At 42.1% G+C, this 13,574-nt stretch overlaps 1 protein-coding gene across 1 annotated transcript in view; it reads right to left on the bottom strand.

The window, feature by feature from the left end:
- NRCAM (neuronal cell adhesion molecule) overlaps nt 1–13,574 on the bottom strand; it is a 275,473-nt gene that overhangs the window by 114,785 nt on the left and 147,114 nt on the right.

Raw genomic sequence — 13,574 nt, 5'->3', positions numbered from 1 at the left:
TTTTCTTTTTTTTTTTTTTAAAGATTTTATTTATTCATGATAGAGAGAGAGAGAGAGAGAGAGACGGGCAGAAGGAGAAGCAGGCTCCATGCAGGGAGCCCAATGTGGGACTCGATCCTGGGACTCCAGGATTGCACCCTGGGCTGAAGGCAGGCGCCAAACCGCTGAGCCACCCAGGGATCCCCTAAATATGTTTTCTGATATTGAAATTCATTTATTAGCAGTGGGAGCTCAATGACCCATGGAAAATATACATCAGCATAGTAATTGAGATGTAAGTAAGCTAATGTAAATAAGTCTCTATATGCCAATTAGTTTAGATTCAGTAAGAAACTTGTGCTTTTAGCTCACTTGACACAGATTCACACATTTCGTGTATTCTCCTATCTCTGCCCAAGAGCATATTTTATCAGAGATGTGAATTCTTTCTCAGGTTGATAGGCAGCTGGAATTACACTAGAACCTGTCCCCTACCCCTACCTCATCCTCTAAATGCTTCTCAGGATAACTTAGCAATCAGCGGGAGCCAGAGAGAGTTCTCCATCAGTCTTGCCAGTAGCAGTAGGGAAAGTGTTTCCCTCACCCAAAGGATGCCACATAACTACTCATAAGGGCCATCACTACTGAGTTTGCTTATTTTTATCTTTGATGTGGGTGTCATTTTCCTTCTGTGGGAGAAGACAGGAGTTATTTCTTCAACCAGAGGTCATGATTCAGATCTTGGGTCTCTCTTGTTGCTTGCAATGGCTTGTCTCCAATTCTGTTTTTTTTTTTTTTTTTTTTGTGGGGCATGATGGGTCTGCAATGGTGAAGATCAGCCTGCTTGGGAAACCATGTATGGTGAGTTGGGCTGGGACTTCCTCCAAACAGAAGTTATCTAGAACTCAGGATGGTTACAGGACATTATTCCCTGTTGCAAATAAAAATGCAGAATAATCTGGGACTCCTGGGTGGCTCAGTGGCTGAACATCTGTCTTTAGCTCAGGTTGGGATACTGGGGGTCCTGGGATCGAGTCCTACAACAGGCTCCCCGCCAGGGAGCCTGCTTCTCCCTCTGCCTCTCCCTAACCATACACGTGGAAGAGTTTAGATAATCGGTATGCTTTTCCATTAATCTCACCAAATTTTAAAGGCTCTATTTTGTCTCAGAGTCTCAAAGGTCAACATTCAGTGCTAAACCCAATAGATTGGTCAGATGGAAAAACACTACTACTAGGAGGCATGTATCCTTTTTGCTCTTCCCCATCTTGCTGCATAAAACATGGGCATCACCAGCAGTCAATCTGAAAGAGTAAGGATTTTTTTTAAGATCTTATTTATTTATTCATGAGAGACAGAGAGAGAGAGGCAGAGACACAGGCAGAGGGAGAAGCAGACTCCATGCAGGGAGCCCAATGTGGGACTCGATCCCGGGTCTCCAGGATCATGCCCTGGGCTGACGGCGGCACTAAAACACTAAACCACCCAGACTGCCCTGAAAGAGTAAGGATTAGGGGAACAATCTAAGAAGGGAAGAGCAGAAAGCAGGAAGGATGTTGTATCTTGGACATGATCTATGGAGTGCGAACCGTCAGACTTCTTTGTCCTGAGTAAAAAATCATATTACTTCATTTAATTCACTCTTTTCCAAGTTTCTACCAGCTGAACATCATTCCTTATCTGAGACAAAAGCTAAAACCCATTTCCCTCAAACATTTAGAAAGCAATCATTTATATCCTTAAAAAGTTGAATCAGCAACAATCAGCGCAGGACAGAGCAGGGTCAATGGTACAGAACAAAGCAGGCATTTCTACTCTTTGTGATTACAACTGTCTAAACATTTCTGACAGATTTCATGTGGTAATGTTTTTCTGAATGTCATCTTACAGAAGTTAAACAATAAAGAATGAAACTCCAAACTTGAAAAAGCTAATCAAAGAAAATGAACTGTAATCGTTTCTTTGGAAGCTAAATGGCATCAACATCTGAATATCCATTATTCCTTTCGTCATTTCAGCATTGTGCGCTATCATTATCTATTCTTTCCGGGTTCTGAAAAGGCTTTAAAATCTGCTGATTGTCATCAACTAGCTACGGAAGCCACAAAGCTCTGCAACACCGCTGGACCATGGCAAATGTAGAAAAGATAGTTAACTACTGCAAATGGGGCTTCTGTTGCCAGATAAACGGCATTACAAAGCTGGAGTGAACAGTGCTCACATCTGGGCACTTTCAGAGAGCAATCTGTACATGAGCATGAACAAAACTGCCCAGGATTAGTCACATTTCCAATGGTTCCACAGAGAAAACTGGCAAATCCAGAGTCTAGTCACTTTGCTATTGGCCGATGAAATATACAAGATCAAAAGAAAAGAGCCGTGTTTCTGGGCAAACCCCTTCCTCCAAATACCTTTAATCCAACACCAAGTTAATTTGTATACATGAATGTTTGGAATTAAACATGCCCATGGAAATATTTTATTATCGCCTGCATTTACTTTGGATAAATACTACTTAATTTCACTCCCTTCTGAGTAATTAAAAATGCATTATCTCAATGGAAAATAGAATTAGTTTCATTATGCAATTTATTTTTGAATTAAAAACAGCCAGATACCAAGCAAATGCTTAGAGGTCAGAAGCCTGATGATATATAATTAGAAAACCAGAAATTAATACAATCTAATGATGGGCATAACAACCTAGAGAAAGACCAGTAGATTCCAAAGAGTTTGTTCTTTCTCAAATGTGTCTTCCTTGACAGTTAAACATAGGTTATAAGGACTAGCTAATGACAGTATCACCAGTGTTTTGATTTTTTTTTTGAATTTTGAATGCTGTTTTTATAAAGATTTTTGAAACATTTTATTTATTTGAGAGAGAGCGCACACGCATAGGAGGAGCACGAGCAGGGCTAGGAGCAGACTGAGAGGGAGAAGCAGGTTTCTGGCTAAGCAGGAAGCCTCATGGGGGGCACAACCCCAGGACCCTGAGATCATGACCTGAGCTGAAGGCAGATGCTTAACTGATTGAGCCACCCAGGTGCCCCTGAATGCTGTATTTTTTTAGATTAGTTTTAGGTTCAAAACTAATATAAAAAACTAATCTAAAAAAAATACAGCATTCAGGGGCACCTGGGTGGCTCAGGTTCAAAACAAAATTCAGAGGAAGGCACCGAGATTTTCCATGTACTCCCTGCCCCACATATGTATAGACTCCCCCATTATCAACATGCCCCATTCGAAGAGTTCATTTTTGTTTTGTTTTAAGAGTTCATTTGTTATCACTGATGAACCTACAATGACACATCACAATCATGCAAAGTCCATAGTTCATCTTAGGATTCACTCTTGGTGTTGTACAATCTAGAGGTCTGGACACATGTATAATAAGGTATACCTGTTATTATGATATAGAGTATTTTCACTGCCCTAAAAATCTCTGTGCTCTGTTTATCACACTCCCCCGCTCCCCTCCGGCCCCAATACTGTCATCTGGCAACCACAGATCTTTAGTTTTGCCTTTTCCAGAATGCTTGGAATCATACACTATGTAGCCTTTTCACATTGGCTTCTTTCACTTAATAATATGCCTTTAAGGTTTCTTCATGTCTTTTCATGACTTGGTAGCTCATTTCTTTTTGGTCCTGAATAATACTCCATTGCAGGATGGGCCAGAGTTTCTTTATCCTTTCACCTACTGAAGGACATCTCCGTTGCTTCCAAGTTTTGGCAATTATGAACAAAGCTGCCATAAACATCCGTGTAAAGGTTTTAGTGTGGACATAAGTTTTCAATTTATTTGAGCAAACACCACAGAGCACAACTGCTGGATCATATGTGAACAGTACATTTAGTTTTATAAAAACCTCCAAAGTGTCTTTCAGTGTGGCTGTACCATTTTGCATTCCCACCAGCAACGTATGAGCATCCTTACACGCTCATCTGCATTTGACGTTGTCGATGTTCTGGAGTTTGGCCATTCTGACAGGCGTGGAGCGGCATCTCATTGGTGAGTGGTTTTTCTTTTTGGTTTCTTCTTTTTTTAACTGAGCATATAGCATTATAAGGTGACATACAGCATTATAAGACGTACAACTTTCAGATGTAGAACGTATTGATTCAATCTTTGTATATATTATGAAATGACCACTACAATGAATCTAGTTAACACCTGAGACCATACATTTACAGAATTTTTTCTTGTAATGAGAACTTGTAGGATCTACTCTCTTAGTGACTTTAAGATAAGCAATACAGTATTTACTAACTACAGTTGCCATGCTGTACATTATGTCTTCACGATTTATTTATTTTAGAACTGGAAGTATGTACCTTTTGACTCCCTTCCCCCATTTTGCTCACCCTCTCCCCTGCTTATGACAACTACCAACCTGTTCTTTGTGTCTATGAGCTTAGACGTTTTTGTTTTGTTTTTGCTTTTTGTTTTGTTGTGTTTTAAATTCTACATATAAGTGAGAATACAAGGTACTTGTCTTTCTTTCTCGGGGCTATTTCATTTATCATAATGCCCTCACGATTGTTACAAATGGTAAAATTTCATTCTCTTTTATGGCTGAATAATATTCCAGTGGGGGTGGAGTGGCGGGGTGGGGTGGTGGGGTAGGGGGATGTGCGTATCTCACATTTTCTTTACCTATTCATCGATGAATGGACACTCAGGTTGTCTCCATGTCTTGACTATTATCAATACTGCTGCAGTGAACATAGGGGTACATCTGTCTTTTTGAGTTAGTGTTTTCATTTTCTTCAGATTAAATACCCAGAAGTGAAACTGCTTCATTGTATGATAGTTCTATTTTTCATTTCTGGAGGAACTTCCATACTATTTTTCTTAGTGGCTGCACCAATTTACAATCTCAGCACAAGGTGTACACAGTGCACAAGAGTTCCTTTTTCTCCACATTCTCACCAATATTTGTTATTACTTGTCTCTTTTATTCTAACAGGTGTGAGGTGATATCTCATTGTGGTTCCAATTTGCATTTTCCTGACGATCATGATATTGAACATCTCTTCATGTACCTGTTGCTCATGTGCATGTCTTCTTTGGAAAAAAATGCTTATTCAGGTTCTCTGCCCATTTTTTAATCAGATTTTTTTCCTGACTGGTAGAAGTTCTTTATGTATTTTATATATTAATCCCTTATCATACATATGATTTGCACATACTTTCTCCCATGCAGTAGGTTATCTTTTCACTTTGTCGATGGTTTCCTTTGCTATGCAAAAGCTTTTTAGTTGTATAGTCCCAAGTTGTTGATTTTGCTTCGGTCGGTTTTACTTTTGGTGTCAAATTCAAAAAATCATCACCAAGATTGCTATCAAGGAGATTACCACCTGCTTTTTTCTAGGAGTTTTATGGTTTCAGGTCTTATATTGATGTCTTTAATCCATTCTCAGTTGATTTTTTTGTATAGTGCAGTACTAGGGTCCAGTTTCTTTTGCAGATGCATAGCTGTCCAGTGTTTCCAGCACCATTTATTGCAGACACACTGTTTCTCCCCCATTGTATATTCTTGCCTCCTTTGTCATAAATGAATTGACCATATATGTGTGGGTTTATTTCTGGGCTCTTGATTCTGTTCCATGGATCTCTATGTCTGTTTTTTATGCTAATACCATATCATTCTTGACACCCATAGCTTACTAATATGATTTGAAATCAGGGAGTGTGATGCTTTGCTTTTCAAGTGTGAACTTTGCTCTTCTTTCTCAAAATTGCTTTGGCTATTTGGGGTCTTTTGCGGTTCCACAGAATCACTATTGTTTTAATTTACATTTCCCTGATGACATATCACATGGAGCATCTTCTCATATGCTTGCCATATACATATATTCTTTGATGTACAGCCAGTTGTTAACTATACTTGTTACATCTACTTTTATTGCATGTCAATGAGGAGAGTGATCAATGTTTCTTTTGACTTTGCCTAAAACTAATACATTGCCACAATTCTTGGAGTGGAGAGGGAAAGAAGGGATGAAGAGATGAAGAGACACAACTGTATTACCCCCACAAGAGGAGCTGAAACCTGGCTATACTCTTAAACTAAAACATGAAAAAAATGGATGCCTGGGTGGCTCAGTGGTTGAGCATCTGTCTTTGGCTCAGGGCATGATCTTGGGGTCCTGGGATCAAGTCCCCCATCAGGCTCCCCATGGGGAGCCTGCTTCTCTCTTTCCCAAGTCTCTGCCTCTCTCTGTGTATCTCTCATGAATGAATATATAAAATCTTTAAAAATAAATAAATTAAATATCTAAAAGAAATTAAGCCCAATCTTTATCCAATCAAGACCACAGTCAATGGTTTGCCTCTACCACTCCACTGGCAACTTGTAAATGAGGACCTAACATGCCACAGTTCATAGAAATCTAACAGAGGTCAACTTAGGAAACGCGGGTCAATGCAGTGGAACAGGGGCCATTCGGAATCAAAGGGTGTGAATGGCTCATCCTCCGTTTCCACCCCCTTGTGATTAATTAACAGCCTTACTGCATCCACCCACCAGCTGTATCCTAGCTCATATGCCTGACCCCAAGTGAGGACTACAACAGTATAATGAAAACTGTGCTTCTAATTGTCCAGCGGGTGATCACGGCTTGGCTAAGAAAGGCTCTTTTCACTCTCCTCCTTTCTGATTAACTAGATGGCTTTATAAATCCCCTTAATAAGTTCATTTGTGTAACCCAAGGCTAGCTGCCCTTCCTTCCTGCTGCTAAGAGGGCTCAGCTGCTTATCTTTGGATATGACCCATCAAAAGAGAATTGTTAAAAATTTTTTTTAATCTGCTAAATTGACAAGTACCACTGATCTCACATCTCCCCCAAGTTAGTGAGGTTTTCCTATATCATAAAGGAAGTCTAAGTGCGTGCAGTAAATTGAGAGACTAGCAGAAGTCTTTTCTAGTTTATTAAAAATAAAAAAACCCTTACGACTGTCTCATAAGCAGTGAATTCAATGATTGCCAATGAGTTCATGCAAAGTAATTAATATTTACACAGCTCCTCATCGCTTCTACATGGTTTTCACATGCATTGTCTCATTCAGCCCTCCTGACACCTCTGCCACGTCATACCAGTTAGTCTCATCTTACGAGGAAGACAGCTGAGGCTCAGGAGGTCAAGTGATGTGTACAAGATCACATGACTACCGAGCGTTAGGCAAGGCATGGTTTCTGGCCTCATGATTTCAGATCGGGTGCTTTTCCCCGGATAGCACGTGGGCCAGGTAGCTACCTGTTGTCTTTCAGCCCCATGCTCTGCTTTGTACTACTGAGGCCTGGAGTCTGCAGACTAAGTTTCCATATGCCTTTCTCAATCCTCTTCCCCATGGGCTCTGCTAACTGGAGGTACAGGGGAGCAACACACACGAAAGCGTGATGCAGACAGGAGAGCCCTGGCTTGGACTCAGGATGAGGCGGTGGGTGGAAGTTTCTGTGGTGGAAATGGGGCAGGCATGATCCTGGACTCTAGCAGCTCACAAAGCAATGGCACCTCCTTATCCGTTAGGACCCTAGTGGGGAGAGCACTTCTTGAGTAGATGCAGAATCAGATGCACGTGCATGCAACCCACACACAAAAACCAGGAGCGAGTTCACGAGCTCCAGCCCAGGTATGTCGGCTGCTTCTAGTCTAGCCATCACCCCTCCGTTGCTTTTCCAATTCCAACATCCCTCCCTCTCATTTTTGCAGCTCCAGCCTTTCCAAACCATTACCTTGCTTAAAATACCTAGAGTGGATTCCATTCGTCTCTGTCCCTTGTCTTCTATGCATACACCTGCTCTGGGCCAACCCTCTGGGAGCAGGATAGAAAGCAGAGGACACTGTCCCTCCCCTGACAACATTTGCAATCTCTCCAGGTAATGGGACTCACACATGCGAACCAAGAGTAAACAGGGGGACATAGATTCAAGGGCCCATGGGGTAGACGGTGGCTCCGTGTGCGATGGCCGAGGACTTCATCACAAACTCTGCTTGCTCGGTGCACGGCGTGGGGCCTGCACACGTGCTCTCCCCCGGCAGGCACGGCTGTGCTCAGCAGTCCAGAAGCAGCCCCTCGGCCAGCCCGCCCCCCGTCTTCCGAATCACTTCCCCTTTTCTGGACACGCCGGGTTTATACTTCCTGCCCCGCAGCCAGCGCTGGTGCCAAGTTGTCTGCCCTATTCTTGTTCGGTTTCCTGTTCATTAACTTCTGGCTCATTATACCATTAGCATCCCTTCGCCCACATTTGCATCACCATGCATAAGAAACTTTTTGTCCGTGGCAAAAAGGGCCACGATTACGACACATCTATAATTTGGGACAGAACTATTCATTGCAACAGGGTTAAGAGTAGGAGAAAAAGTGATTAGATGACTGTGAGGCCGTCCGAATTTCTCAGCCCTCATTAGATCTCCTGGCTTTCCTTTATTCTCCTCTAAAATCGGAGAATTCTCCATCACGTGGGATTGAGTGTTATTTATGTTTAACACAACTCCTCCTTACTGAGGGCTTGCTCTCTCCTGGGTCCCTTTCCTAGGTTAGGCCTCTTCCACCTCTCCCAAGCCATCGATGTCTTCCCATTGTACAGACGAGGAAAGTGAGGCCTACAGTGATGAGCTTACTCGTTCTTGCTACTGGCAAAACCAGGCCTCATGCTGACTGCTTAGGTTGTCTGACTCTCGAGTCTGTGCACTTGAAAACAAGCTAAAACGCCCTTGTTTCCATAGACGGAGAACGGCATCTGTGGCAACCACCACGGCACCTCTGGTCAGTGTTTCCCACTGTGGTCGGTGTCCTGGATCTGGGGATAGCATCATGGAGGGAACCTCCTCAGGGTGCTGAGGACAGATTAAGAAAAGGGGCTCCAGGGGCACCCGGGAGGCTCAGTGGTTGAGCATCTGCCTTTGGCTCAGATTGTGATCCCGGGGTCCTGGGATCGAGTCCCGCATCGGGCTCCCTGCGTGGAGCCTGCTTCTCCCTCTGCCTGTATCTCTGCCTCTCTCTCTCTCTGTGTCTCTCATGAATAAATAAATAAAATCTTTTTTTAAAAAGGGGGGGAGAAAAAGAAAAGGGGCTCTGGAACACCCTAGCTCCTCTCTGGTTTATAAGGTGACTTTCTCTGAGAAGGGCTCCCCCACCCCTGGTGAGGAAGTGCCCAGAGCTTGCACACCTCCCAGAGGAAGTCCCCCAGAAGCAAAGGCTGACCCTGACGGGAATCTGCACTTCTGATTGATGCACTTTCACATACATTTCCAAGTCTCCAGGAGGACCAAAACCCAGGCAATTAGAGAACCAGAAGTTTTCAAGCACCTGGCATCCTTCTATCCCTAACAACTAGTGGACAAGACTGGATTTCCACAAAATTATGAAATGGGGTATATTCCTCTATTGCACTTTCCAGATGTGCATTTTTCTTACAAGGTGCTGGCGTCTCTCTCTCCCCTTAGGTCCTGGGGATCCTGAAGGCTCTCCCTGGAAGGAGACGAAATAGGGAGCCTCTAAGGCATTACCAACAGATGAGACCTCAGAGGCCTCATTTCCAGAGGGATCAAAGCTTACAGATGTGTGCACATGGGAGATTATATAGGTAACTCCGATTGCTCCCCCTGCCCCCATGTCTGATGTGTGCTTGAAGCAGTAGCCACACAATAGATACAGATCGGAATCAGGGAAACATGCTCTGGCAGGAGAAGTTTAGGTACTAGCCAGTAGGCTGTGGGGTGTTTTTAAGAGACAGGGAGGTTACAGAGGACCTCCGAGCATCCTGGAATCACTACACGGATGCAGCACCAGGGCAGGCCTTGGGGGCTGACAAAGATTTTTACTGTATTGAAAGGACACGTGCTGGCTTCACTGTTCACACCACAAAACACAGACCCTGCACTGGGACACTGTTAGAAATACTGTTCCAATTCATATGGTGTCCTGTGCTTTTACAACTAGCAAATTCAGTGAATTATAGAAAAAAAAAAAAAACTCTCAAAAGCAAAAAATGATACTCCCTCTCCCCAAGTAATCTATTCCCTCTACCACTATAGAAACTACTATGTCTTTGGCAGAACCCTTAATGTTATTTATATCTTGAGCAATGCATTATTTTAATCTAAAAGAGAGCACTAGGCAAAAAAATTGAATGTCTTTGAGGACAACGGTCTTTACTCAAAATATGTGTGTCTGGGCCCGTGAAGAGCCTCCTCTGTGTCACTGCCAAGAATTAGTCACAAGCCAAATGCCCAATCAGTTTTTGTAAACTTATGATTAGCTTTCATCCCAACAAAGCCCGTGTTTGTCACTAGGATACTTGCTTCTCTAGCTACTGGTTAAAGGATCAGTGACATACTTCAAAGATTTTGGGAACAGTTTCTCTTCTTTGCGGAGAGCATTTGTTCTCCCCAAAACAAATGCTAGATTTGTTCATTTGCTCCAAAAATCAGAGGAGCATTTCTTTTGATTGTTTTCCAACTCCACCTCCACAGTCAACAATGGAAAGCTACACTACCCTTTCCTCCAGCTAGAAGAATCTGTGAGTAAGCTGAGGTCTACAGTATGACATTTCTGAACCCTGAGAAGTTGCTGTTACACAAAAGTGAGGCAGGGTTTGTTCAGCTAGGGACATTATCTGACAAAGGGCCGACACTTTGAATTTCCATAAGTCTTCATTCATTCATTCATTCATTCATTGAGCAAATTATGCATCCATCACAAGCCAAGCAGTATTCCTGGTACTGGGATGCATTAATGGACACAGCAGGCAAAAGTTCCTGCCCTCATGGACTTCATGGTCCAGTGGAGGGAGATACGTAGTAACAAAAACCGTAAATTAAATAGTTTGCTAGGTGGTAAGTCCTACAAAGAAAAAAAATAAAACTAGAGAGGGAGATGGGGGTTTCAAAGTTTGTATGTCTGTGTGTACATGTGAGCACACGCATAGGTACACCTGCTCACCACAGGATCAGAAATCAGCTCACCAGAAAGTGGTATTTGAGCAAGGACCTGAAGAAGAGGCAGCAAGCTATGGGGACATATGCAGGAAGAGTGTCCCAGACAGAGGGAACCACAGTGCAAAGGTCCTGAGGCAGGAGTGTGCCAAGCTTGTTCATGGGCCATTGAAGAGTCAATGTACCAAGAACAGAATCAGGGGGAGAGGAGTAAGAGTGAGGCCAGGGTAAGGGCTTCAGCTTTACACAAACTTCATTAGGATACAGAGAAAGGTAAGTAATATCCAGAATGAAACACATGGAAATAAAGAGACAGTCAATAAAATGAAATACAAATTTAAATAGAACGCATGTTGCAAAGCCATACTTTAGTACTACTGATGATCGTATTTCAAGAAAAAACTATATGTTTATCATGATCATTGTTTAAAAGGCATCACTGAAATTATTATCATCTAAGTAGATGGGAGATTTATGAGTAGACAGTTTTACTGTGTGGTGATTTAAGAGATTTGTGGGTCAGGGCTCCCCCTGTCCCAAATAGATAAAAGCTCAGTGTGGCATTATACCACTTGGATCGAAGGAGAGGATTTAGGTCTTCAGGGCCATTTCTTTCCTAAACTCTTCTATCAAAACACAAACTCTGGGTCAGGATGGGAAAGGGCCAGGAAAAGAGTAGGAAGTCACATCTAGAGCAGGGATCAGGTAATTTCTCTTGCAAAGCAGTGGACAGTGAGCTGCTTGAAATCCTGTGTGAAGAGCACACACAGAGCTTCCTGTGGAAGAGCTCTAGGAAAGGAGAGGACGGCTGGAGGTCGGGGGATGACAACGTACAAAGCAAGTTCTATTAATGTGGACAAATGTCATACTCGCCCTACCTGTGAGCAAACCGCACTGATGCCAAAATTCCAAAACCTTAGGTTTTCTTTCCAGATATGATGAGTTACACTAGGAAGAAGGGTGCCCAGTACTACAATTAAACCATCTTGCTGCAGGGAGGCATTTCCAACCATACCGCATCATTGGGCCTAGAGGATTCTTCTTCTCTTTCTGTCACAGTCATTTATTCTACACAAGGTGCCTGAACATGGAATGGATATTTAGAACCACAGGTGCAGTGTTAACAGCCTTGACAGCCTTTAGATTTATTATTTGATGACAATGGGCAGCAGGGTAACAGCTTTGACTTCCATAGGAGACCTTATTTGTCACGTACCCACAGCACATTGACCAGAGCTCCCAAGGCCAAGGGCTTCCCTTATGAGCTGGTTAAGTATTGTGGTGAGCACGTCTCCCGCTCAGGCAGAGGTGTGGTGGTGAAGCACACAGCTCTGGGATTATTAGACTAACTGGGTTTGAATCCGTGCTCTACCATTCATCAGCCGTGTGTGCGTGGGCGACGGGGACCTCAGTTGCTTCATCTATAAGATGAGGACAGTTGCCAAGAGGATGACACGGGATAAAACACGTCAAGGGCTTAGAACATGTCTGGCACTTCATAAGCCACATAAATGGTGCCTGTTTTCAGAATAAATCTTACTGGGAATAGCAGTTCCACTATGCAGGGATTACTGTCTGCATACAAATTTAATACTTCCATAAAATACTGTTGACATTTTATACAGGCACAGGCTCGAAAAAAAAAAAAAGCCAAACCTGATATATTAAAAAATATATATATTGCTTTGGACATATTTTGATTATTCTCAACTGCTGTTATAACATCATGTTAATTTTACCCTATTAAATATTGAAGAAGGGCCATCACTATTGGGAAGACATTAAAATATGTGAAATTAAACTAATTTGTCTTTATGGACTATGGCCTTAGAGGATCCCAGATGCTATTTTTATAATAAATATCCATTTTCTATAAAAGGCCATCACATCATATGTAACGGAGAAGCATCAGACAAATGCGTCCCTGGGTAAGCTGAGACCTTTCAAGAAAATAACTTGCTTCATGTTGCGCTCACCTCAGGGCAACACTGAAACAAGAACAGGTCAAATAAGTAGTTTCAGAGAAGAATGGCAAAGGTCTACCCTGGTTGAGGCACATAGGCCAAGAGGGAATAAAATTTGCACCAGATATGGCTTTACAACTTAAGAGTTTTTTTCATTTTCTTTTTTCATTTATTGTAAAATTGAAACTATGGTGCTGATTTTTGGGCACAATCAACAGAAACTCAATCGTGAAAAAGAGTATCTTTATATCCAAATACTTTTGGCCAAAATAGAATACTGTCAACTCAGTAATAGAAACCCTTTTAAAAAAAAAAAAAAAAATCAATTTTACTTCACATTTTACCAAGGGAACAAATTTCACTTCTATTGAATATATATTTCTATGGAACTAGATTTCAGTGACTCACTTAATCTCATTAAAAAGAATTCTTTACAACAACAAAAAAAGGAAACTGTAGAAGATTGTCTATATTCTACAGAGGTAAAACATTAATTACAATGGAGAAGTATACGGGCACAGCTATATCATGCCGAGAAGAGAAAGCATAATTTCAATTTAAAAAATGAATTTAAACTATAATGAACTCTCTAACATCACTTGCAAAGAATTCTATATAATGCGAACGATTTAAAAGCAGTGCTATTGTATATCCTAACAAACATTTCCCATTCCTTTTATCAGGAAG

The sequence above is a fragment of the Canis lupus genome, chromosome 18 (assembly GCF_011100685.1).
Source record: "Canis lupus familiaris isolate Mischka breed German Shepherd chromosome 18, alternate assembly UU_Cfam_GSD_1.0, whole genome shotgun sequence".
NCBI lineage: Eukaryota > Metazoa > Chordata > Mammalia > Carnivora > Canidae > Canis > Canis lupus.
This window is presented reverse-complemented; position numbering and strand designations above follow the sequence as displayed.